General features: G+C 38.0%; 1 protein-coding gene across 1 annotated transcript in view; it reads left to right on the top strand.

The window, feature by feature from the left end:
• Positions 1-1,209: 1,209 nt before the first annotated feature.
• Positions 1,210-24,293, top strand: part of MYPN (myopalladin) — a 115,194-nt gene continuing 92,110 nt past the window's right edge. The window contains exon 1 of the mRNA XM_073353448.2: positions 1,210-1,256. The gene's annotated coding sequence lies outside the window, so the exon portion shown is untranslated. The remainder of the gene's footprint in view (positions 1,257-24,293) is intronic.

The following is a 24,293-nucleotide window of genomic DNA, read 5'->3' on the forward strand; positions in this document are numbered from 1 at the left end:
ATTGGAAGAGTGGTTACATTTATTACATATTTGAGAACACTAGAGAAGCTTGGGAAGTAAGGAGGAAGAAAGGAGAAAAAGGTAATGTAGTGGAGAGGTGCTTTAGTTTTGAGCTCGTTTTAAAAAGAATCCAGTTTAATCATCCTGGGGCTTGTGTACTTCAGCCATTATACAATACTTGGCCAAACAACTGTGTCTGGTAAAACGGAAATGCCAAGTCCTTAGGCTGATGCTTATTTTTACAGGGAGCAAATTATTCAAACAATCCCCTCTCTCCTTCTTGAATTCAGCTCCATTGATGAGCTCAGCCTGATTGCAGCTATATAAGTGGCTCAATCTTTTATTGCACCATCAAGAAAGTTTCCAATCCTTAAATGATAACAAAAAAGAAAAGAAGTGGCTGAGATATAGCTGGAAATTACCGAGACAAAGTTGAGATACTTCCAAAAACTAGTATGTGTGATGGAGCAGAAAAATAGTGACGGGGAACAATAAGCTAATGTACAACAACCATTAGTTGGTGGCTCCTATCACTTCAATTCCAACTTCAGGGGGATGTTAAGAAACCAGAAAAGTGGAGAATCTGTTGATTTTCAGAGGGAAGTAGAAGTAAGGATCCAGCTGACCATGTTAAGCTTCTAACCTCTATAAAATGGTGTTTCCTACTTTTCTTTAGCTGCCTCCACTGTCACTGAAGTCTAACATATAACATAGTTTTCTTTTATTTGTTTTTTTAGATTGTGACCTCTTGGGAGCAGGGAGTGTCATTTACTATATGTCTGAATGATGCATAGCACAATGGGGCCCTTCTAGTTCATGGACTGCAATAAAAAAAAATAAAAGCACAATCTTCCTAACCTCTCCCTTACATTTTGGTCTCCTGAGTACAATGTGGAAATTTCACTCTTTCTATAAAATAATTATTTGTATATAGCATCATCCTTCCTTTTCAAATATAGCATCTTTAGGATGAATTTATAAATAAATTCTGTGAGACTTGAGGCCTTCAGTCCACATTAATGCAGATGTTTAATACTCACCTAATTCTCAAATATCGCCATATTTCTGTCCATAAAACCACTATGCTTTACTGTCACATTGGGTTCCAGACAGTCTGCTTCTCACTATTCTGTACTTTGGTCCCTGTATTTAGTTACTTATTTTGTATTACAGAACTGTTGGCAGTAAAAGTTACTTTCTTACATATGGCGTAAATGAGAGGGTGGCAGATATGCTAGGTAAAGAATACCACAAAGGTAAAGCAGAATAAGTTCTAATTATACATATTATTAAATTTAAATCAATTCTTTGTTTATAATCACTTTATCCTATTGCTAAGTCTTTACCCAAATAGTTCAACTATTAATTTAATGTAGGCCGTAAGTCTTTCAATTTCTCTTAATTCTTTTATTCTTGTGACCCACATGGCTGTCTAGCTTGTCCAGTTTTTATGAGAGCATTTCAGACAACATTTTATTTACTATTGCATGCAAAGATTCAATTATTCAAAGAAACCCAGTTGGCTGAAGAAACATGGGGATCTTGGTGATATCACACAACATAGTATATGAAATGATGTTTGAGGGGTGAAGCAGGACTGTGAAGGAAATCGCTGGTGCTAGTTTTTATTTTAGTGATGTATATGATCAGTGTGATCAGCGCTTGTGTACACCAAAAAGGAAGATACAGGATACAATCCTTTCGCTATTGTAGAAAGTGGGAGTTTTGTCACTGATATCACTAGGACCACGGTTTAACCCTCAGACTCTGCTCTATGAAGTTCATAATCTAACAGACAAAGAGCTGATACAAAATATCCTGGAAGACCCAAAGGATGGTGTTAACTTAGAGAGCCATGTATCATTGTATTATTTTTAGAAATGGAGAGGTGACAAATAATAGTGTTTGTTTGTGGGGATTGCAGAAGAAATTAGTCTTGTTGTAGCTCTTTGGCAGTTTGGATTTATACAATAGGAATTTCTGAGATTTCTATCACCTTTTGCTCAAAAAAAGTTCTTTGAAATTCTCTATAGTTAGGGATATATTCTCGCCTCCTTGGAGATATAACATAACTCCCATTTTCACTAATGTAAAGAGTGAAAGAAAAAAAGTACTACAATCAGGAATGAGAGACTAAAAAACCAGTTGTAGAACCCCCTATTTCTAATGACACAGTTAATTATCTTGGAATGAGCAAAAACCACAGGCCATACATTGATAGATATGTAATGTAGATGTTCTTTCATTTATGCATTAGATGTTTCTTTTGTAGGACACAATTTCTGCCTTCTACAAATATCAGTTTTTAATCAGTGTTTTCCTGTATTATGTAATACCCATATTTCATATGTTCAGTTCAAACTATTTTTAACAAAAGGATTAAAGAGAAAATAAAAAGGCCTGAGTCTGAATTCTTTACTCTGGCAAAATTCCTTTTGCAGCAGAGACCACAGTACAACACCAAAGACTTTAATGTTTAACTGTTTGTCAGGAATTCCAGTTAAATACTTTCAGGTGCCTTGTTATCAGACAGTGTCTATTGCCCCTCCCCCCGCAGCAAGTGGATGTTTGAACCTCTTAATCTTCTTTTTGTATTTTCTATGCTTATTTTGCTGTTTACGAAGAACAAGTAGTTTTCTTTGATTCCTACAATATTTGTCAATCAGAGATTCTATCTTAGGTCCAAATTCTGCCAGAAGCTCTATAAGCAGACCTCTGCAGCCATATGGAGTTCTGTGCAGGCACAGGAATCCATTGTCTGGGTACACTGCAAGAAGGACAGGAGACGCTTGTTATGGATTTTAAGCAGGTCACATATTATACAGAAGTCTGGGACTACCCAGCAGATAAAGTGTACAGAGCAGGCAAATCCATGTTTATTCAAATCAATTCTCCGGGGCTTCCACCAGCCCCCCTTTGCTTCCATCCAGGTCCCCCAGCCGACCCATGGCTAGGACCTTACCATCCACCACCCTCGTAAGAGGGTTAAGGTGGGCTATGAGAACAGGGGGAGGGTTGGCTCTCTGCTGTACCAATCAGAGGAGTCCCCAACCCCCTTCCCCTGTTCTGTTCCTTTATCTAGTACCTCCTTTTAAGTCTTTTTACCAGGCCATTTCCCTATGGAGTACCTGCACTGGACATCTGCCCAACCTTACAAAATAAGACATATGGCCTATTACCTTTTCTTCTCACCAGAAAAGGCCCTCCCTCACACCTGCTGTGGGGAAGGCGAAAAAACCTCACTCCACCAAAGCCAGTTCAGGTGGTACAGGAAAAATTCCTTCCCAGCCCCGCTTTAAAAGAAGCAACTAGTGTAATGCCCACAGCAGGTCCTAACCTAGCCTGCCATTTGCCTCCACTAGGGGAGGGAGTGAGTGAGTGAGTGAGTGCTGGCTTCCTCCCTGCATGGAACAAAGAGACTTGCCACACCCAGGTTTTGTACCTTTATATCCTTCGGACCTCACATTCCTGGGGGTGGGAGTGGGGGAGGGTGACTGCTGAGCACCTTTTTTACAGCAGTTTCTGACGTCCTTCCTCTCCTCCCCCCCACCATAAAGCAGAGATGTCCTTTCTGGGAAAGCCCCAGACAAACTCTGCCCCACCTTAGGTGTGGTGCAGTCATTCACATGGAGCTACTTGCAGGATTGGAGCCTTAGATAGCACTGAGTGTTAAAATGATAAAGAGAAACTATCCACTTGAATTTTTGGATATTAACTAGTGTAAGAATCCAGTTTTCTTTATATGTCTATATTTAAAAAAAAAGTAATTAAATGCATAAGGGAGAACCTTAGTAAATACTGACTATACAGAGGAAACAGTGAAAATTATAAAAATTGCTGTGATGCACAAAGTAAACAAACAAAAATAGAGAAAAATAATTTTTGCTATCTTTTTTTCAGTCAGTCATCGTTTCAAGCTGAGCAATCCCTTTAAATGGACCCAATAATCCTATAAAAGAAAACATCCTAATTTAAAATAAAACCCAATGTTCTTTGGCTCTTAGCCAGAGGACCCACTTTAAAAAATCTGAAACAAAAAGATTACACAGAGACTGATGCTGTTCATGCAGTATTTTTGAAAACCTTCACTGGGAATTAAAAATAGGTAACTACTGAATCTTGTTTAGCAATCTGTCGAGATCTGTTCAATTTCTCATTTAAGTGGTAATAAGGATATATATTTAAAATTCAAAGTTGAGGAATTATAATTATACACCATAGTTTCAAAATATACATGTTTATATGACACAATAAAAGATTACCTGTTCTTTATCAAATTGCCATCTACCAAAAAAACTCCCTCCCCTCCACATTTTATGGGTACTCTCTCTATGTTTGGGAGTGGGGATTCAACAAGATTTTCTCTTTGGACTCTCTCAGATACAAGCAAGCAAAATACTCATACATTTTTAGTTTGCTATTTCATATTGAAAAGCACATCGAATATAGGATTAAACCGTGAACACACTGGATGAAGAGGAGAATAGAAGAACTGATTACAGCTCAATTAATCACTCAGTCAAGTACTACCTTTATGACTTTAGTTATGACTCCTTAGAAAGGGTCTGATCCTGAAATGAGTAATAGAACTCTCATTGATTTAAATGGAAATAGGATCAGACCGTGTCAATGAACACTATCTCTGACCTGCCTAACTCCTGTTTCATATACCTAATGATAGTGGGCAAATTCTGCAGTCCTTACTCAGGCAATACTTGCATTGAAACACAAAAATAGCCTTGTCATGTTAAATATTAAAGTTATTGGGAGCTTTCTCTGAGTGAGAAAACAGTAAGGACTGAAGGATTGTGCCAGTGTGATTATTTGTGTCATATATTTAAAAAAAAACCAGTACGCTGTTTTTTTCAATCCTTCTGATATGTCTACACTTTCTAATAATAGTATCTGAGTGCAGTCACCCAATGCCTTGCATGCTGGTGTTAAGAAATGCACTGCGTAATGTTATGAAGGGAAAATATACAAACTGATATTATCTCACATGTTGCTTGAAAGTTACTATGGACCCATCTTTAGTGGCAACATCCAGGAAATTAATATTAACATTTTTATTTAAAAAAGAACAAAGGCTTTGAGTTAAATAATTACAAATCCAGGATTAAAAAAAGACCTGACTTGCCAAAGCAGTTCAGAATACTAAATCATGAAATCGAGAATCCTACCTCGAATAACAGGTAATAACTGATTAGTCAGGGAAAGATGACCCAAACAACATAGCTAGGGTGAAATTCACAGCTCCTGCACCAACTCTGTAACTAACTGGGCTTTGTACAAGGCACTAAAATGGAGATTTCAGGGATGGAATTCACGTCCAACCTGCAAGCCAGTTACAGAACTGTTATACATCTCTTCTGAAGCTGGTTCGCCAGCCCATAACAGCAAACATTACTAATTCACTGTCTACTTTCTTCTCCAAATCATAAATAAATATATTCATCAGGAGGATGAACTAGATCAGCAGTTCCCAAAAGTGGGTATGTGATGGTGCTCCTACTTGGTTACACACCAGACAACTAAAAAAAATCCCTGAATCATTAGACCTCAGTAGGATATATAATAAGACTGTGAAGGATTTAACAAGGGACTCAAAGCCTTGACAATAAATAAATAAATAAAATAAAAACTGAATCATTGTTACCAGAACTATTGTACGTGAATGCTAAAAACTAACACATTAAAATCGAATGGGCAATCAGAACTCTGGTACCAACTATGATGGTAGTTCTGGTGATTCTGAAATCTTTTTATTTGGAACTGAATTGAAACCACAGACAAAAATCTGTTCATACATAAAATGACATCAGAAACATGGCCATCTTTCAAAAATTTGACTTTTTAGACTTACAAAGTGAGATCTTCACCCCAGCTCCCTCCCCTCTTTCACCAGATGAAAGGAATGAAAGGGCATAAAGAGGGCCTACAAGTTCTATAAATGGCCAGGGAAGAATTCCTTCAACATAGGCATAGAAGAAGACAGCCCTAAACTTAATTTTCTCCGCATATCCCACAAGGTTTGAGTTCTGTGTTCTTCCCAAATAAAACTGAGTTCTTCCCAAATAAAAAGCAAATATTGCAAAAAAATGTATCAAAACACTGGAAAAGAGGAGGATTCTTGCGTGTCTGTGTCACCTCTTTGTATCGCTTTCTAGTCCCTTAAACTCTTTATATCTTGATGTCATCTCTGAAGGGAATAAAATAATTTGTTGGTTGGTTTGTACATTTTAGAATGTATTCTTTTTTAGGGCTCAGTTCAAGAAGGCATCCTGCTGGGAACATGAGCTATATTTGGATTTAGGCCTAAATAAATTTGGTTGGTCAAATGTTTAATGAAAGTTAGCATTCTAAGGAGATGTGTGAGACAGCTTTCTGGCTTGTGGGCAAAAGGTTATCAGGGTAAGGTTATCCACGTGCCCTAGATTCTGTCCCCACCTCTTAGAGTTATTTTCAGTGTCATAATTAACTCACTGTCATGAGGATGTGGGGGAATGAGTGAATGTGTATCAATGCTGATGAACTGCCAATTATGTTTAAACAATTGAGACATATATGTCTGGGGCCTAAGTAGAAGTTTGCCTTCCCGCTCCTCATTATGACCTGTTTTCAAGAAATGTCTTGGTTATTAACGGATTGTTGCAAAACATGTACACTCTACTCTGGAATCGTCTATGTGATTTCAAGACAAAGATGCCAGGTCATTGGTCCATGTCAAATTACAGGTACCAGGCCTTTGAAGATATTGGGGTGTCCCCTGATGCAGCATAAGGGGACACTGACCCCTATAAAAGACTAACCATGCAGAAAGCAGGGGAAGGGCCTGTCTCACAACAGCATCACCACCCAATGTTGTATCTTGCTGTCTTCCCTGAACTGGCCATACAAAGAAGAAAAGGGGAAAGATACTGAACATTAGCTAAGCCAAGCCCGAAGCCTACAACTGAGAGAGAAGAAACCAAACTTTCCTCCTGCATGCAAAAAATCTTCATTTCATTCTATTGTCGATAAAGATACTGGTAAATATTAACTTAGTTCCAAAACTAAGATCAATCTCATAAGTTAAGGACTTTAAGAAGAAGGCTTGAAAATTCTTCTGTAGAGCAATTGGAAGATGTTCAAATCACTCCAATGCCCATTAACATGAGTCTCTGTATGTGTGTCTCTTTGTGCATCACTAACTGTTCCTCAGGGTATAAACCATAGCCTTAAGTCTGTTATCTAAATAGTATCTCAAGGTTAAGCACGTGTCATCCTAAATCTGCTAGGAGTGAGGATTGTAGAAATCATTTTGTATCTGTGCAAGACTGCCAGAAAGATGCAGGCACTGTGTTAAAGTGGGGAGAGGAAATAGATTAAATAAACAAAAATCTGATGTGGTTTGTGTGAACTGTGAAGCTTCATAGGAGAGAGAGTCAAAGTAGGAAGTTACTAGGAAAGCATTCTAAGAGCTGTACTTCTTTAAAACCAACCTAAGACTAGCCTCTGTTTTTAACAAACTCTTAGTTAAATTGCTTAAAGGGAACAGCTTCTCCCCATAATCTTCCTGTGAAATATTAAAAGAATTGTTTTCCTTAACTTGTAAATTATAATTGGATTTAATGACTTATTGTAGTAATTGGTGAACCAGATAAATTGAACCACTGATTTATTGATTATACTTCAATTATAACCTTGATTTGACTATTGCATTGATTTAATGTAATCAATTAGTGTAGGAAGACTATAAATTTAATTACCTAGGGACATATTTAATATTTTAATTAATTTATAAATGATACATTGGACTGATTTATCTCTCAACTTCAGTATGGACAAAATAACTTATATAGAAGTAAAAGATGAAACCATTAAAATCATTCTTGAGCCCAACCTATAGTTTAATTACTTAAATCTGATCACACAATTATCCCTACAATCCATATTTAGAAAAGTACATGCACACATCTAGACAGGTAATGGAATTTATACCTTTTCAATGAAATGCAGCTGTATTCAGTACATGTGTGCAATTTTGTTGCTGGAGACTCGTTATAAAATAGAACATGAGGGATGCTGACAACAGCAGGTAGTTGTTTGTCTACTTAAATTTATAAGATGGCCTTTAAATAGTAAAAAAGGACAGTCCACTGATATGACAAACCTGGGATTACTATTCTAGTAAAATAGTGCATTTATCTCCACTGAGGAATTTCTGTATCTTTGAGATAATATACCGGTAATTATATCTAATTGAATATAAATGAGAAAACCTAGCAGCTAATGTTGTGTACTCAGATTACACTCTCAGTCTGGCACAGCCTTGGTGCATGAGTATTTGTTTTCCTCTTTTCTGTTGTCCATTTTTCATGTCTCATTGTACATTAAGATTGAAGTCGGCGTCATGCACTTTGACAAATTACCGGAGGTTATTTTTGTACACTGTAGTGAATATAAATTGCTTGAATATCCTCTTTCTAGATTTCCTTTTACTTTCTTTAGTTGAGTAGTCCTTATTTGGACTATGCATTCTGGTTAGTTTTGTATGCTATGGTGAATTACATAACTCTTGGAATATGTTATGATATACCCATGTGAGTTAAACACCTGGAACATGTTATGATGTACTCAAGTGGGTTAAAGCAACTGGGAATGTATTAAATCTTTGATGTAAGAATTCCTTACTGTGTCTTAGTTATATTAGTTAGATGGGTTCAAAAGGGAGGTATGTCTTCTGCTGAATGGATATTCTTTCTTGTTTTGCAATTTCATTACAAATATTAAGGTCTTGTTTGGAGTGTAGGGGCCTACAGACTCCAATACAGATGAAATATCAGTGATCAGAGTTAAGGGGTGCTGAGATAGTATTCCTCCTTGAAATTCACCTATGCCCATAAGCACTTACGCACATATTTAACTTCAAGCATGTCTCTAGTGCCATTGACATCAATGGAATGACTGATGTGCTTGAAGATAAGTACATGTTTAAGAGCTTTGCTGAGTCAGGATCTTAATCAGTAGAAAACAAACTGTACTAAACCCAAAGAAATGTAAGTAGATCAAGTTTTGTTTTCTTCCTTTAATTCTCACAGTTGTGATGGGACAATTTTAATACATAAATTGTTTAAACTTGTAGTTATGGATATTGGATGTGAAATCCTGGACCCACTGAAGTCAATGGCTTCAGTACAGGCAGGATTTCACCTATAAATTCATACTGAATTAGTTTCTGTTTCATAATGATGAGGATGCCCTGTGTTGCAAACTACGTATTTGTACTACATTTGTATCCAATAGTTCCTACTTGAATTTCTTTAAAAATATCTTGGCATTAGTCACAACAAATTTTGTGTGCCCACTTGATAGCTCTGGGTGTTTATTTTATGTATCTATTTAATATCGGATGCTGTGCTCATTGGTTTCTCTTTCTTTCTCACACACAAAACTTTTTTTGTTCATTCTGTACCAAGGAAATAGTGCTTTAACAACATTTGTTGGATGGAGGATTCTTAACATTAATTTGAAATGGTAATCTTATTCATAAATGACTGATTATGAAAAATAGTCAGATAAATAGTATGGAGTACTTTCACATGGACAAAATAGATTACTGGATCCATTTAGATTGCTTTTGTGTGGTTATATTAAGTTCCTGGAGGATTATGTCCATCAATGGCTATTTGCCAGGATGGGCAGGGATGCCAAACCATACTCTGAAATGTCCCTAACCTCTGTTTGCTAGAAGCTAGGAATGGGCGACAGGGGATGAACCACTTGATGATTACCTGTTCTGTTCATTCCCTCTGAAGCACCTGGCATTGGCTACTGTCGGAAGACAGGATACTGGGCTAGATGGACCATTGGTCTGACACAGTATGGCCATTCTTATGTTCTTATTGTGACAGCATTTGGACTCCATCATCAGTAATGCCCTGGACAGGAGTTTCAAGACTGACAAGAAAGTAACTGAAAGAAGAGTATATTCATTTTCAAGATTACATTTTTAAAATGTAATCCATTTTTATAATCACTTACTTAAAATTTGATTATATATGGCTGTTTCTTGTAAACAATTTCATAAACATCCCCAGTCACAGGGCAAGCATTTTAAACACTATTTGTTTTCTGGATTGTTTCATAAGAGATATTATTTCATATAAAACTGCTAAACAAAAAAGTCTAAGCAAATTTAGATTAGAGAATTCCAAAAGCCATCTGTGATTATGAGAGAATTTACCAAAAAAGTATTTCAGTAAAAATATCTTAGAATTGAAAGCCAGAAATACAGCTTTGAGTAATTACATTGACTAAAATAATATGTCCAAATTATGGTTCAAAGTGAAGTTTTTCACATATGGAAGTAAATCCATTAGATTACTTTTACAGCCTGTCAATGTTATGGGGGCTGCTAACATGATATCAGCTGTGAGGACTGAGAAGATGATACTAAACTGGGAGGAGTGGTAGATACGCTGGAGGGGAGGGATAGGATACAGAAGGACCTAGACCAATTGGAAGATTGGGCCAAAAGGAATCTGATGAGGTTCAATAAGGATAAGTGCAGGGTCCTGCACTTAGGACGGAAGAACCCAATGCACAGCTACAGACTAGGGACCGAATGGCTAGGCAGCAGTTCTGCGGAAAAGGACCTAGGGGTGACAGTGGACGAGAAGCTGGATATGAGTCAGCAGTGTGCCCTTGTTGCCAAGAAGGCCAATGGCATTTTGGGATGTATAAGTAGGGGCATAGCGAGCAGATCGAGGGACGTGATCGTTCCCCTCTATTTGACATTGGTAAGGCCTCATCTGGAGTACTGTGTCCAGTTTTGGGCCCCACACTACAAGAAGGATGTGGATAAATTGGAGAGAGTCCAGCGAAGGGCAACAAAAATGATTAGGGGTCTGGAACACATGACTTGTGAGGAGAGGCTGAGGGAGCTGGGATTGTTTAGCCTGCAGAAGAGAAGAATGAGGGGGGATTTGATAGCTGCTTTCAACTACCTGAAAGGGGGTTCCAAAGAGGATGGCTCTAGACTGTTCTCAATGGTAGCAGATGACAGAACGAGGAGTAATGGTCTCAAGTTGCAGTGGGGGAGGTTTAGATTGGATATTAGGAAAAACTTTTTCACTAAGAGGGTGGTGAAACACTGGAATGCGTTACCTAGGGAGGTGGTAGAATCTCCTTCCTTAGAGGTTTTTAAGGTCAGGCTTGACAAAGCCCTGGCTGGGATGATTTAACTGGGAATTGGTCCTGCTTTGAGCAGGGGGTTGGACTAGATGACCTTCTGGGGTCCCTTCCAACCCTGATATTCTATGATTCTATGATTCTAAGGGGCAGAATAATTTGTATTTGGGTTATCCAAATGGCATTAGAAAGGAGGAGTGTCTTGTAAGGCAAAACTCTGGCTTTCAACTATAGTATTCTTTGAAGGTTTTAACTTTGCATTGTTGATATATATTAACAACTGTATACTTCCAGCTTAATTTTTGTTATGGAAGTTTTTTTACTGTTTTGATGAATGACTCTGTGACACTTTGATGTCCATTATTGTTTCAAAAATTGGAGTGTATTTTAATCTATATTGATTTGATACAGGTATCACTTGCTTAAATTCTATGCTTTGTGTTCTGGAGGTCAGACTAAATCATAATGAGCTTTTCTACAGGACTGAAAAGCTCTACAGTAGTCCAGCCAGAAGTTCAAAGTTCTGCAAGAGCCCATGCAAAGTTTATAATAACTATAATCTCAGCCAAACTCCATGTAGGTTTTATGGACATATTAAGAGGCACAACAGACCACACAGAGCTTGCAGTATTTGTAGGCTGTAGGTATTGTAATGTCCATGTCGATGTCATAATGCCCATGATTACATTATTAGTAGGCTGCTCTTGCCAATCCTGTAAGATTCACATCAGATATCACAGATAATAAAGTGTACATCTGACCTCATGGAACTCTCAAAATTCTCCACAAATGGACTGAATTCACTACTCAACTTTTCAGTATCATTGAAGGCAACAAAATAAATTGATATTGGAGTCCAAGCTGTTCATGCCACAATGTTCCCAAATAAAACACCCCAAAAGTTTAGGAGACTTTTCAAAAGTGAAATACTTCTGACTTTTCACATTATCATGCCTTGTCTCATAACTACACCTCAAAAGTACATTTCCTAAAAATTCTCCTCTGCCAGAGGAGCACACTGGATAAGTTTCAGACAGATTATTACTGTTTTGATGAAACTGGAGGGGGTTGAAATCTAATTTATAACAGAAAGCTAAACCAGCTCAGTGGCAGATTAATGATTTTGCCGCCCCTGGGCCCTGAAATAATTGCTGCCCCTCCCCCAGCAGCTCCCGGCCCCCCCGCCGCAGCTCACCTCCACTCCAACTCCGCCTCTGCCTCCTCCCCGAGTGCACCGCCGGGTCCTGCTTCTCCCCGCTCCCTGCCAGTGCTTATGCGCGAAACAGCTTCGCGAAGGAGGGAAAAGAGGAGGGAACGCAGTGTGCTCAGAAGAGGAGGTGGGGCCAGGACGAGGATTTGGGGAAGGGGACCAATAGGGGCAGGGAGGGGGTGGAGAATGGGGGCGGGGAAAGGGTGGAGTTGGGGTGGGGCCACAGGCGCAGGGCGCAAACCGGCGCCAAGGGAAGCAGCCTCTGGCTGTTATTATGAATTTGCCATCCCTGCAAATTTGCCACCCTAGGCCTAGGCCTTCTCGGCCTAGGAGTTAATATGCCGCTGAACCAGCTGCTATGGAGATACTACCTATCTACTGTCCAGAAGATATAAAGATGGAGTTATGGCTCAGTACTTTTTGTATGTGCTAGAAATCCAATAGCACTTAGATGAGATGGATATTTTAACAGATGATGGAACCAAAGACCTCTTTCCTGCCAGTATCTAGAATGAGTGTGAGGAAAAAAATCTATCCTTTGCATTTTCAAAGTGATGTGCTGGGGTTTGGTCACATGAATTTAATCAATAATTACTTCTTATATGCTATATTGCATGTAATAATGTTAATAAAGAGTTGCATGGCTGCTTAGTCTGTCATTTGCTTTTAATATTTTGAAGTTTTTCTACATGTATTTTGACATTTCAGTTTTATTTGCAGCTGAAACTGGTTCGCCCCACTAGGCTTTTAGTTTGTTTGTTTTTTGTTTCCCAAAGTTTATCTTCAATATAACATTTCCAAAGTTCTAAAATTAGCAGGATGTTGTTTTTTTCTTTTGGAGGATTTATAATTACTGGCCACTGTTAGGGGTTTTTGCAAGATTGTGCCACGTGAGCATTCAGAAAAATTCAGGAGCACCTTATTTTTAATAATGTCTCTATCACAAGTTGTTATTGAAATTGTAGGATTATGTCTATATAGTTGCATAACATTTAAGTTGTTACATGCTGATGGATTTCCCTGTGAGTGTAATCTTACACTTCTAATAGATTCTGCCTGTAACAAATACAGTAAATGAAAAGGTTAAATTATGCCATTCCTATTTTCAAATATAAACTTCTCTGTCAAGAGGAAATTAATATAATGCAAATATATTTGGGATTATTCCATGGTTGAATCAGCAAAAGACTGCAGAAGCATCTGCAGAAGCAGTTTTGTGGGTAGAAAGATTGAATAGCTGTCCATAGGTGCTGTTATAGTGGAATCCCTTTGCTCAATATTCTCCTGTCCAATGAGGTGGAATGTTTCAAAGGCACATGGTTTATGCTGCTCAAAATAACTTGGGACCTGCAAACTGACAAATGCTATTGCTCCGGTGGTGACAGGTTGTCCGGCTTCTTACAGCCATCCTCACTATAACTAAGGTTAACTCCTTTCACCTATGGACTTCTAGTTGTTTCTGTTCCTAAGAACCTGAAGAATTCCTGTGCTTCTATAACTTTAAGTTTATAATTGCATCGTTGCTGAGTGCCAGAGTTGGACATCAACCTCTGGAGAAATTGAAAAAGGTAATGTCTTTACTTTAGATTGTTACTGTGTTTTGATAACACTGCACAGGTGCACAGAGGGTCGATGAAAATGTATACCGCAGTGCTACTTTTTGCAGATCAGAAATATGCAGGGAGCAGATTGCTTTTAAACCATCTGATTTAAATTACACTGAAGCATGTGAGTTAGGAGTGAAAGAGAAACAATGTCCTGTAGGATCGTAAAGAGCTTGAATAGGATTGGTGGGGTTCCTAAATTCCCTCAGCCTGTTTGCCCCTGAGGGAAGAATCAACAGAAGGCAGCAATGACATGAAAATTGCATTGCTGGAATTTTACTTTTGTTTTCCCCCCTTTTACCATATAGCGAAATGATTACTTTATAATTGCTAGAATTACACCAATATACAGTAATTTGCATTTCCTTCATCAAGAAAATCGAGCCTAATTTAATATGACTCCTTGGTTAAATACTTTCTTTCTTTTTTTCAAGTAAAATGACACTGCTGGCTATATTTAGTGTTGGGAGATCTGCTCTCTGGATTAATGTACACAACAGCTGCAGAAACACTCCAGATAGAAGGGCATTGCTCTCTCCCCGGCCCCACCTCACTCAGAAAGACATTGACTGCCAGTGGCAAGTGTTTGGCCCAATATATTGCAACATTAAGCAGTAATCAGAAGCACATCTTGAATTATGTTAAATAATACATCATTTAAAAGAGAATAGAGTAGCTCTTGAGCTCATCTGCTTTGTCAAGATAGTATTATGCAGATCATGTTAAGCAAATTGATCACTATATTGGTAGATTTTTGTTCACATCATTAGGTTTAAATTTACTTAGAAGCTCTTAGGTTTGTAAACTAAATAAAAAATCAGCAAATATTAAAGGATCCAATTTCATATATTTCAACTCTACTCTTTCCCCTGGCCTTCCTAAAAGTTCATGAGTACTGGATATATTTTCTTTCCTCTTTTTTCCTCAGAGAATGCTATCAACATTAAATAAAATTAAATGTATTTGTACTGATAATTAAAAGTAATTACTTATTTAAGCTAATAAAAACTCCTTCTACAATAAGTTCAGGAGCAAGCTTTTATAGACAATAGTCTATCATAGTTAAAGACCATGACACAACATAGTTCAGACTTTTTAGGTACTATTCCTGTATATTCTTTTAAAATTTTACAACAGTTTTGTTATGGGACTGAAGGAATTATACAGACCTTCAATGTTTCCTGCCAACAGCTAGCATTAGCAGGGTAAGTAAATTTTTATAAGTAATGCTATAGTGAGATTTTGGGCTTTAAAAATTACATAGAACAATAAAGAACAATTGTATAATGCAGTCAAAGATCATAAACCATTGTCTGAGTGATTAGTAAATCAGTATCGCTCAGTACAAATCAGTCCATTATACTAATTAATATTTCACTTGTTTTAATAACCAATGTACTGCAGGGATGGGCAAACTCATTTTCCCTAATTTCATACTCACTCAAATCTCGTAGTTTGAAAGTCTGATAACTTCAGTGTTAATTGATTTCACATTTTGTTTAGGAGAGGCTGCAAAAAAAAAAAAGGAAGAAAAATGTAGTGAAAAAATTGGGGTGAAAATGGAGCATACAACAGGCAGAGAGAAAAATAAATATAGCGGGACTGTGGGAAAAAAGAGTGAAGAAAAGTAGTCAGAAAAAAATTCTAATGAGGAAAAATACAGGTTATCTATTGTAAATAAGGCATCCACCTGTGACAGCCCAGTACTTGGCAGGAGGAAAGGCTTCCTTTTCACTAGAAAATGTTTTTATTTAAACTGAATCTCCTTTGAGAAATCATAGGTTTAAATTACAAGAGGAAAAGTTTTGTGATCTCAAGCAAGTTTGCACACCCAAAAACCAGGACTACCCAACAAGAAATCTCAAATACCACTAAGTTTGTCCATCCCTATCATACAGACTGTTAGCTGAATTCTGCTTCAGGTATACCAGTACAACCCCACTGAAGTAATGCCCTCGTGTGCATGGTATAACACAGCAGAACATAGCTCATTGTTTAAATAATTTAAAATACCACACAGTACCTTGTTGGGTATCTTAATGTGTCAGCCTAACAATGAACACATGAAATATATTAAAATTATATCTGAGCGCTAACATTTAAGTTTTGGCTTCAGACATGAACTAAGGTTGTATTCAAGCTGTCCTCAGTCCTATTCATAGTGCTCCCATGCATTGATCAGTCCTAATACGAGCAAGAATAATATAAAGAATTGGGGTGGATAAGACTGAGGCTAAATCAGGCTACATATTCCATAAAACATTTGGGCCCCAATCTCTGATCTTTAACTTCTGCCTGGAAAGCTTATCTATAGTTCTGGGCACGGAGGACCCATCGAGTCAAGTCTCCTTATGTTTGGATGGGAGCCAGAATAGGAGCACAAAGTTTTGTCACTCTTACTTTGCTTTATAGTTGTGGCTTTTTTGTATCTATACATAACATCCTGTTCTCCCTTTGGGTTTACCAAAGCAGTGCTGTGCAAAATCTTTGGGACAAATATTTTATTAGCCAAAGAGTGCATTTTTGGGTTCAGCAAAACTACTAAAAAATTTGTGTTGAATTCAGTGAATAGTTTCATCTGAAAAAAATTAGTTTTAATGTAGAAGAATTCAAACCATTTTTATACAAGTTTCTAAACAAAACATTTTGATTTTTTTTACATTTTAAATTTTTTTTTACATTTTGATATTTGTTTTGAAACTTGTTTAAACTAATTTTTAAAGGGTTAAAAAATCTAAAAATGAAACTAAACGTTTTTGTTTCAGGTTGAACAAAATGTTTCAATCAACCCGAAACTTATTTTTGTTTGTTTTTCATTTCACTGAGAAAACTGATTTTTTTTGTTTGTTTGTTTGTTTGTTTTAGGTAGACCCAAAATGAATTTTTTTATGGTATTTTGGGCTGGGCAGCAAACAGAAAAATCAGTTGTTCACACAACTCTAGAGAGCTAAATCTCAAAGTCTACAAACTGTGGGCCCAGAATCAGAGGTGATGCGTGTGGGAGCGGAGCACCCAGGGGTCATGTGACACCCCCACCCCCCTCCCCGATTTCTCGGGATGCCTCTCACCAGGACACCCAGTAACAAGAAGGATGTGGGTCCCCCTAGCGGCAGCACTCGCCGTGTGTCCATGCAGCATGGGGAGAGAGGAAGCAACAGGGAGGCTGGCTAAGCTCCCCACATCTGCTACACGGGGCTGCTTCTCCTCCCTGCTGCTGGAGTCTCAGCACTTTCTGCTGCCTGCCTTGCAGACCGACTGATGTGAGTCGGAGATGGAGGCAGAGGCAACACATGGGGTGGTCACATATCCCCGCCCCCCCAAATGTTTTAATGGTGCCCCTCCCCCCACTATCCACAGTTATGCATCATCTCTGGGCCCAGTTATACAAACTCTTTCTTATGGGGGTAATCCTTGATGTAAATGGGACGGTCCATGTGATTAAGGACTACTTGAGTCAAAAAAGGCTTACAGTATCAGGGTGTACAATACTGTATTTAGGGCCCATTGACATTGGTTCCAGCCTCACATCCCAGTAGGAGAGGAAGACATCTGGTTGTGGAAAAGCAACTACGTCAGCCCTCGAAGACTACAGCGCTAATGCTGACTTCTGATAAGTAATAGATAATTTAGAAAACATGTTCATCTTTAGCAGTTTTATATTTTAAAATTAATCCTGAATTTATTTAAATTTCAATCTGACTTCAGCTAGTATTGCTCAAAGATATTGTTTGCTTTGCAGTCCAAAGAGAGCTGCTGAGAAGGCAAAAACAACTCAAAATCAGAGTAAGAGAGGGTCTTAACTAGTCTCATTTTATTAGAGCACCATGCATCTAAACTTTGAACTAGGGATAATATCTGTTGTGCATGATAATCACAAAAGTGGTTTATTGTGACCATACTCCAATACCATATATATAGTTCCTAATATATGGCAAGATTAAAGAAGCTTTAAAAAAGAACAATATAAAGGAAAAGAGAAATTTTCTATGTGTTTTTTTAATTTCATGAAGGTTTGAAAGTTCTATGTTGCTTCTTTCTTCGACATCCCATTGATGTAACTCTGAGATTGAGGGTCAGGTGAATAAATATTCAAGGGCAAGGCTTAAAATATATATTCATAAGAATGGCCTCTGCAGAAATACGTCAACACTCACTAATAAAAATGTAATTGTCCTCCACAATTCAGCAACACTCTACCTTGTTCATTAGATTTTGTTCACACAGAAGACCTGGTTCTGATCCAATCTAAGTCAATGACAAAATTCCCATTGACTTCAGTAGAAGCTGTAGCAGTCCCAAAGGGAGTCAGTGTTTTCTCCATAGATCCTCAGTTTACATCAATTATAACCACAATTTTAAAAAAATCCATGAGAAACTAGATACTTACATACAACCTAGAGGCTGGAATAACAGTATGTGGAGATATTTAAATTATTTTTACTTATTTACAAAATTATGTAACAATGAGCAAACACTTGTAAGAATTTCTTAGCCTCCCAATCAAATTACGTTTGTAACTATTAGGGATTCTAAAATGTATTATAGATTAAACAAAGCAGGATGCATATTAAAATGTGAATGTTGAAAAGTAAATTATCTAGAAAAATATATCTGAAGCAATAGACAGACTTGCATTTTACCCCACTTATTATTATAGGTATTTTTCCTATCAGAGGCTGTTCCTTTCTCTGAGAACTGGGAAGCTTCCTTTATTTTTCTTTGTTTTCATGCCAGTATTTTGAAATGCGATTTCTATTATGAAGTTAACAGCAATTGGTGTGGGCAGCTGAATTAAAAACTACTACCTGTATCTAAAAACTACTACCTGTATCTAAAAGTGATATACCATTTTCTTGTAAGTAATTTTCCATAATACATTTTTTTTAAAAAGCCTTAGGAACACAGAACACAGCTGACTTAACTCCCCAGCTCCAGCCTAACCTTTCATGAGCGTCTCAAAGTCTGTCATATCAACAGGCAGTAACCGGAAACAGAAACTAGGACAACTGTTATGTGACAATTCCCACAAGCATGTGGGAATGTGATTGTGATCTTTAGATATCTGAAAGATCACTTGTGACATCTATGTGCTTGTTTTTTAATTGCCTATGTACCATTTTAATTATTAAAAACTAATTTGTTTAGTGTTTGTGTTTGATTAACGTTACATTTTATAAATTGGGTAGGGATGACTTATGTTAAATGAAATTAATTGGAGATGGATATAGTCTAATATCACTAATGATTTAGATTTTTAACCAGAAGCAGTAGAAATACAGGAAGAAGGCCTCAGCTCGTGTGACATGAACAGAGCAACCTCTCAGCATCTGACCCACAAATTTCAATATGCAAGAAAAAAGGTCAAACTAGCAATTTGCTAGTTATTCTATGGCTGGAGGTTTTAAACCTCAGTTTCTTTCATATTCTATTAATGGGAGTTAGAAGTGGCAGGCAGAAATGATATATATTGACTAAATCTACTCATTTTAAAATCAGACTGAATGCCAAAGAAGGTGTTTGAATGCTTCACTTCCAGATTACCACTTTATTATTATATCGCTTGTAACATCAGGCATTCAAATTTTTCCCTAGCCAAACACAGGAGCTGACTTGTGTCCAAGAATTCTCCCTATTTGCTAAGATTTCACTATCATTTATCTCAACAAGACTCAAGATTCTTTCGGTGACAAGAAGAGAATGAATTTAAGTGGCTCCATACTATATAAAATGAATTGGCATGTGACAGTCTCATGGGACAAGCTTCTGTCATTTAGGAATCCCCTTGCTTTCAACATATGACATTTAGGTCAAGCCATTGCCAAAATCGACTTGTGGAAGCCAATTCGAGCATTGTGGTATATCTTACCCTAAAGGACATTTGGCTAACAACAGAACATTGGCAGAAATGTAGGCTTTTTGGAACTCAGTGTTTATCCAGTTAATTGAACCCAAATTAGCACGGTGGACAGAAGAACCATGTATAGTCAATGTTGCTAGACTTAGTCCTTGTGTCAGTGGAGAAAATCAGGTTTTATCTCCCCATTTTCCATCCTAAATATCACTAACAAGCTATTTAGAAATAGCTCACAATTTCTCCTGTTGACTTTTGGTTTACTAAAACAGATGCTCTTTTTTCCAATCTCCACTAAAAAATTTGGCTAAGGTTTTGGTGCTTTGATTTATCTGAGAAAATCTAGTCTAGTGTGTCCTTGCTAGAGACTGTCTCTGTTGAGTAGCGCTTTACTGGGGTGGGAGGGTGTCAAGTCACAGAGTCTAAATAGAGAGATGCATAACTCTGTATAAGCTTTATTGATCACATCAGCACTGTATGGGTATCTCACACATCACTGACTAATCTCCCAAACTTCTATCCCGCTATGCATTGGGTTCACTGTGAAGCATGGAATAGATTATGTGGGGCAAACTCTTCTTTGGCTGTTCCAACATTCTGATGAGAAAAATGAAGAGGAAATCCCAAAGACATAACCAGGCCAAACCAAAATCCTGATATTTGAGCCAGAAAGGAGATGTTAAAGACTGGATCCAAATCTGGATACTTTGCAGTTCAGATACCAATTTGAAATCAGGACAGTTTTAGCTTATCCAAATGTACTTCACATTCCTCTTTAGTCCCTACCATTGCAATATAGGAACTCTCTATGTACTTCTTTATCACTTTGCTCTGTGGAGTCCTTGAAGAGTACAACTTCTTTTAATAAAATAAAATAAATTGCACATCTCTCAAGGCTTATTTGTAATTTGGTTGTTCGATTTTCTCAAAGCAAGTCCTTGGTGAAACTCAGCATTTTTTCATTTGACTCTAGCTATCATATTGTTCACAATATTTCTGATTTTAGATAACCAAATGCTGTCTCAAAGTGTGATGTTTGACTAGCAGCCAACTTCTACCTTACTAAAAATAGAACAAAAGAATTATCTTCTAGGCAAGCTGAAAATAGAGTTAGATACAACAATTTGACCCGGAATGATCTCTAAAGAAATATGTAAGCATAACTAGGATTAGATTGAGCTTTTTATGTTCAGCCTAAGTATGAAGATATGCCTAGATGCACTTTCCTAGGAGGAACTCTGTGCTCCACTCCTGCTCTGATGGATAGGAGGAAGAAAGTTAACTCATCCCCTTTCTGGGGTACTGTTTGTTTTCCCACCTCATGCCTGACCAGATTTGCTGGCTGGCACATAGTTGGGTGGAGCCTTAGTTTTGCCTATTTCCTGCCCACATGCTTACAGGGGTCAGTGTTAGGTACAGAGCCTCAGCTCTCCCCCAGTGTCTGAGGTCTGAGTCATCAGGCAAGCAGCCCTAGTCTGGCCACATGAGAGGGGAGACACTTTGTACTCCCCTATGTGATTGTGTTATAACTAGTCAAAATCTAGCCCTTGGTATTTTAAAGTTATCAGGCTTCAGTTATACATGTTTTGGTTTTTGTTATTTTTATGAAAGATCCTTTCTGAAGAATTTGCATGACCATAAGAATTTGCATAAAATATCTGCTATTTTATATTTTCAAAGTAATGCTCCTTTTTTTGTTATTGAAAGATGCCTATTTATTGTACTCTTTTGCTAGTGTACATTCTCCAACTACTTTGCTAAGCCAAATGTTCCTCCTTATGACTGGCTTCAGTGACCTACCAGACATCAGAATTTTACTTCTTCAGGGAATTAGAGATAATTTTATTTGTGTTTCAATGTTTTTTATGAAGAATCCAGAGGAACAACAAAGCCCTAGCACAAAGATTCAGAAGAAACACACAGAAACACAACTGTTTGTTTTGTCTAGGTGCAGAAAAACTGCATGATGATTAATGAGGACCGTGGGAATAGACATCACACTGAAATGAGAAATTTGTAATCCCAATAGATCTATATAAATGAAATCTGGATTAGTCATCAATAGATGAATCCATATATCTTCTCCATCCAATCAATTTATCAAGCATTTACCTTTATTTCTCTGCAGGAGATGCCAGGGTTTGGTCTCATCGAGTTATTTTTCAACTTGTATCTCCTCCTGTGACCACCCATTGTGCTCATATTTGTACAGGAATGCATCCTTCCTCTTCAGGTCTTGATGGACAATGCATTTAGTTTTACAGAGAGCACAGAAATGGAGTGACATTGTGGTTAAATATAATGAATTTTTCAGGATAACAAACGTGCCCAGGCAAATCAGTGGGACAAATACTGCTGTTAGTTACACTTGTACAATTCATGTAAAATCTCAAACCATTCCCATGTATAAAACCACAAAGAGACAGATTGTAACATTTAGCCTCAGCCTTAAATGGAGTGATATGAAACTGCCCCAGTCCAGAGACACTCTGTAAGGGATTGTGTCTCTGACAGCCTTAAATGGAAACAGGCAATGTGCTTTCCTCCCCATGCCCAGCCAGCTCCATAGTATGGAGTAGGAACTAGGCTATGGCTCTGCCTCTTCTTCCCCACCTGCTCTGGAATGATTTATGCCCCTGGTGAGCCCAACAGAGGGACTGAAATTGTCCATGGCCCAGGTGTGATATAGATAAATAGGAGAAGAAGTCTCCTTGTGCCCTCCCATTTACATACACATATACATGCTAAGGACAACTTGGCTGACAAGTTAGGTTATTACAATCTTGGAGGGTCTACCAGTACTTCTTGTTTGATGTTATCTGCCTTTCTGATAGTCATCTCCTTAGGGCAGTGGTTGTGTCTTTATTTGTGGCTTGTACAGCATCTTGCACGCTATCAGCAGATACAATATTCTACTTTAGGCTCCATTATATTTCAGTAAGATTGCATGGTTGTAAACGAGATCAGAAGCTGGCCCAGAAATTATTGTAGCATCTATACTGGCATTGACCTATGTATTAGAAAGACATTGTCCTCTAAGAGGTAATATTCCCTTCTCTGTCCAGTCATTTACAAAGCTGTGAGCCTCCCAAATCACTGTTCTTTTATGTGCCAAAATTCCACTGGAACGTTGTGTCAACCAAGCACAGCGGGGCAGGAGGGTATGGTCAAGAGCTGGTACCTATCTCTCTCCCCAGGAGACAGGTCCTTGGGAGCCAGTTCTCTCTCTCTCCAGCTGAGCTGCAGCTCCTCCAGGCAGCAGCAGCTGCTCTCCCTGCCCTCCGGGTGGGGAGGTTGATTGCAGTTACTCCTGTAACTGGACTTTTCGTGTCAGGACACTGCCAGGTCTGCTTTTTCACTGGACTTTCCAGTTGAAAACTGGATAGGCTGGCAACCATAATGGGCCCCTTCCGAGTGTAGGCCTGGTGCAATGGCACCATTGGCACCATTGTAAACCCAGTACTGGATGCAAGGGTTGACTTGTCCTGGTTGGCTAAGCCTGACTCTTATGAACAGAAGACAAAAAGAGAAAGATAGAGAAGAGACAGAAGCAATAAGTTTTGTGAGGAAACTGACCCACTATGGAAGCAGTAATAGTAGAACATTAGGTTCCAATTTTAGGAGTTGCTTAAGATAAAGCCATGGAAATAATGATAATGTCTGGTTCCCCTCCTTCCATCTGGTCTGTGGAGAACATCTTACAGGATCAGGAAAAATAAAATGTAGTGGTGTCTCTGAGTCCCAGCATGGGTTGGTGATGATGAAGGCCAAGATGACAGTGATCCTTGTTAATGCGTCCTCCAGGCATAAACCAGTTGCCAAGTACTCCCCAGAAAGGGAGTGTACAAAAGGGATGGCAACCTTGTCCCATCCAAACTGGCTAATGAAAACAAGTGTCTGATGGTCCACATATGCACACTTTCTCTGATCTTGCATTTGGGCCTGTTGCTATAACAATTCTGTAATCCTGAAAATCCTTTATCAGCAGTTCTTTTAGTTCAGAAAAATTCAGTTTACACTGTTCTTTGACTTCTTTCTGTGCTTCTTTCCGCAACAACTTTACATAACATGTGTATAGCTAAAATGGTCTTTCTACCACCTTTTACCCACTTTGGATAATTTAAGGCTTCAAGCCTGATGTAGTTCCAATCTATAAAATTAAGACTGGGATTCGGGCAGCACTTTGGGAAATGGGCTGCTTATTGCAGAATTATAGCTAGGAGGTGACAGGGCAGCAAGAGAAGTATAATAGCACAGTCCATCAGCAGGGCTAGCTAGACAGGGGACGTTTCAGGTCTCAAGGTATGGATGAGAAAATGATGTAAAGAGGAGGGATTTACATTTATTAGACACTAGAAGTCTGTTGGGGGAAGGTGGAACCTATATAAATATAAAATAGATGTTTCACCTTTAAGAACCTTTCCTTTTAACAAACACTAAGATAAGGAATAAATAA

The sequence above is a fragment of the Lepidochelys kempii genome, chromosome 7 (assembly GCF_965140285.1).
Source record: "Lepidochelys kempii isolate rLepKem1 chromosome 7, rLepKem1.hap1, whole genome shotgun sequence".
NCBI classification, from domain to species: Eukaryota; Metazoa; Chordata; order Testudines; family Cheloniidae; genus Lepidochelys; species Lepidochelys kempii.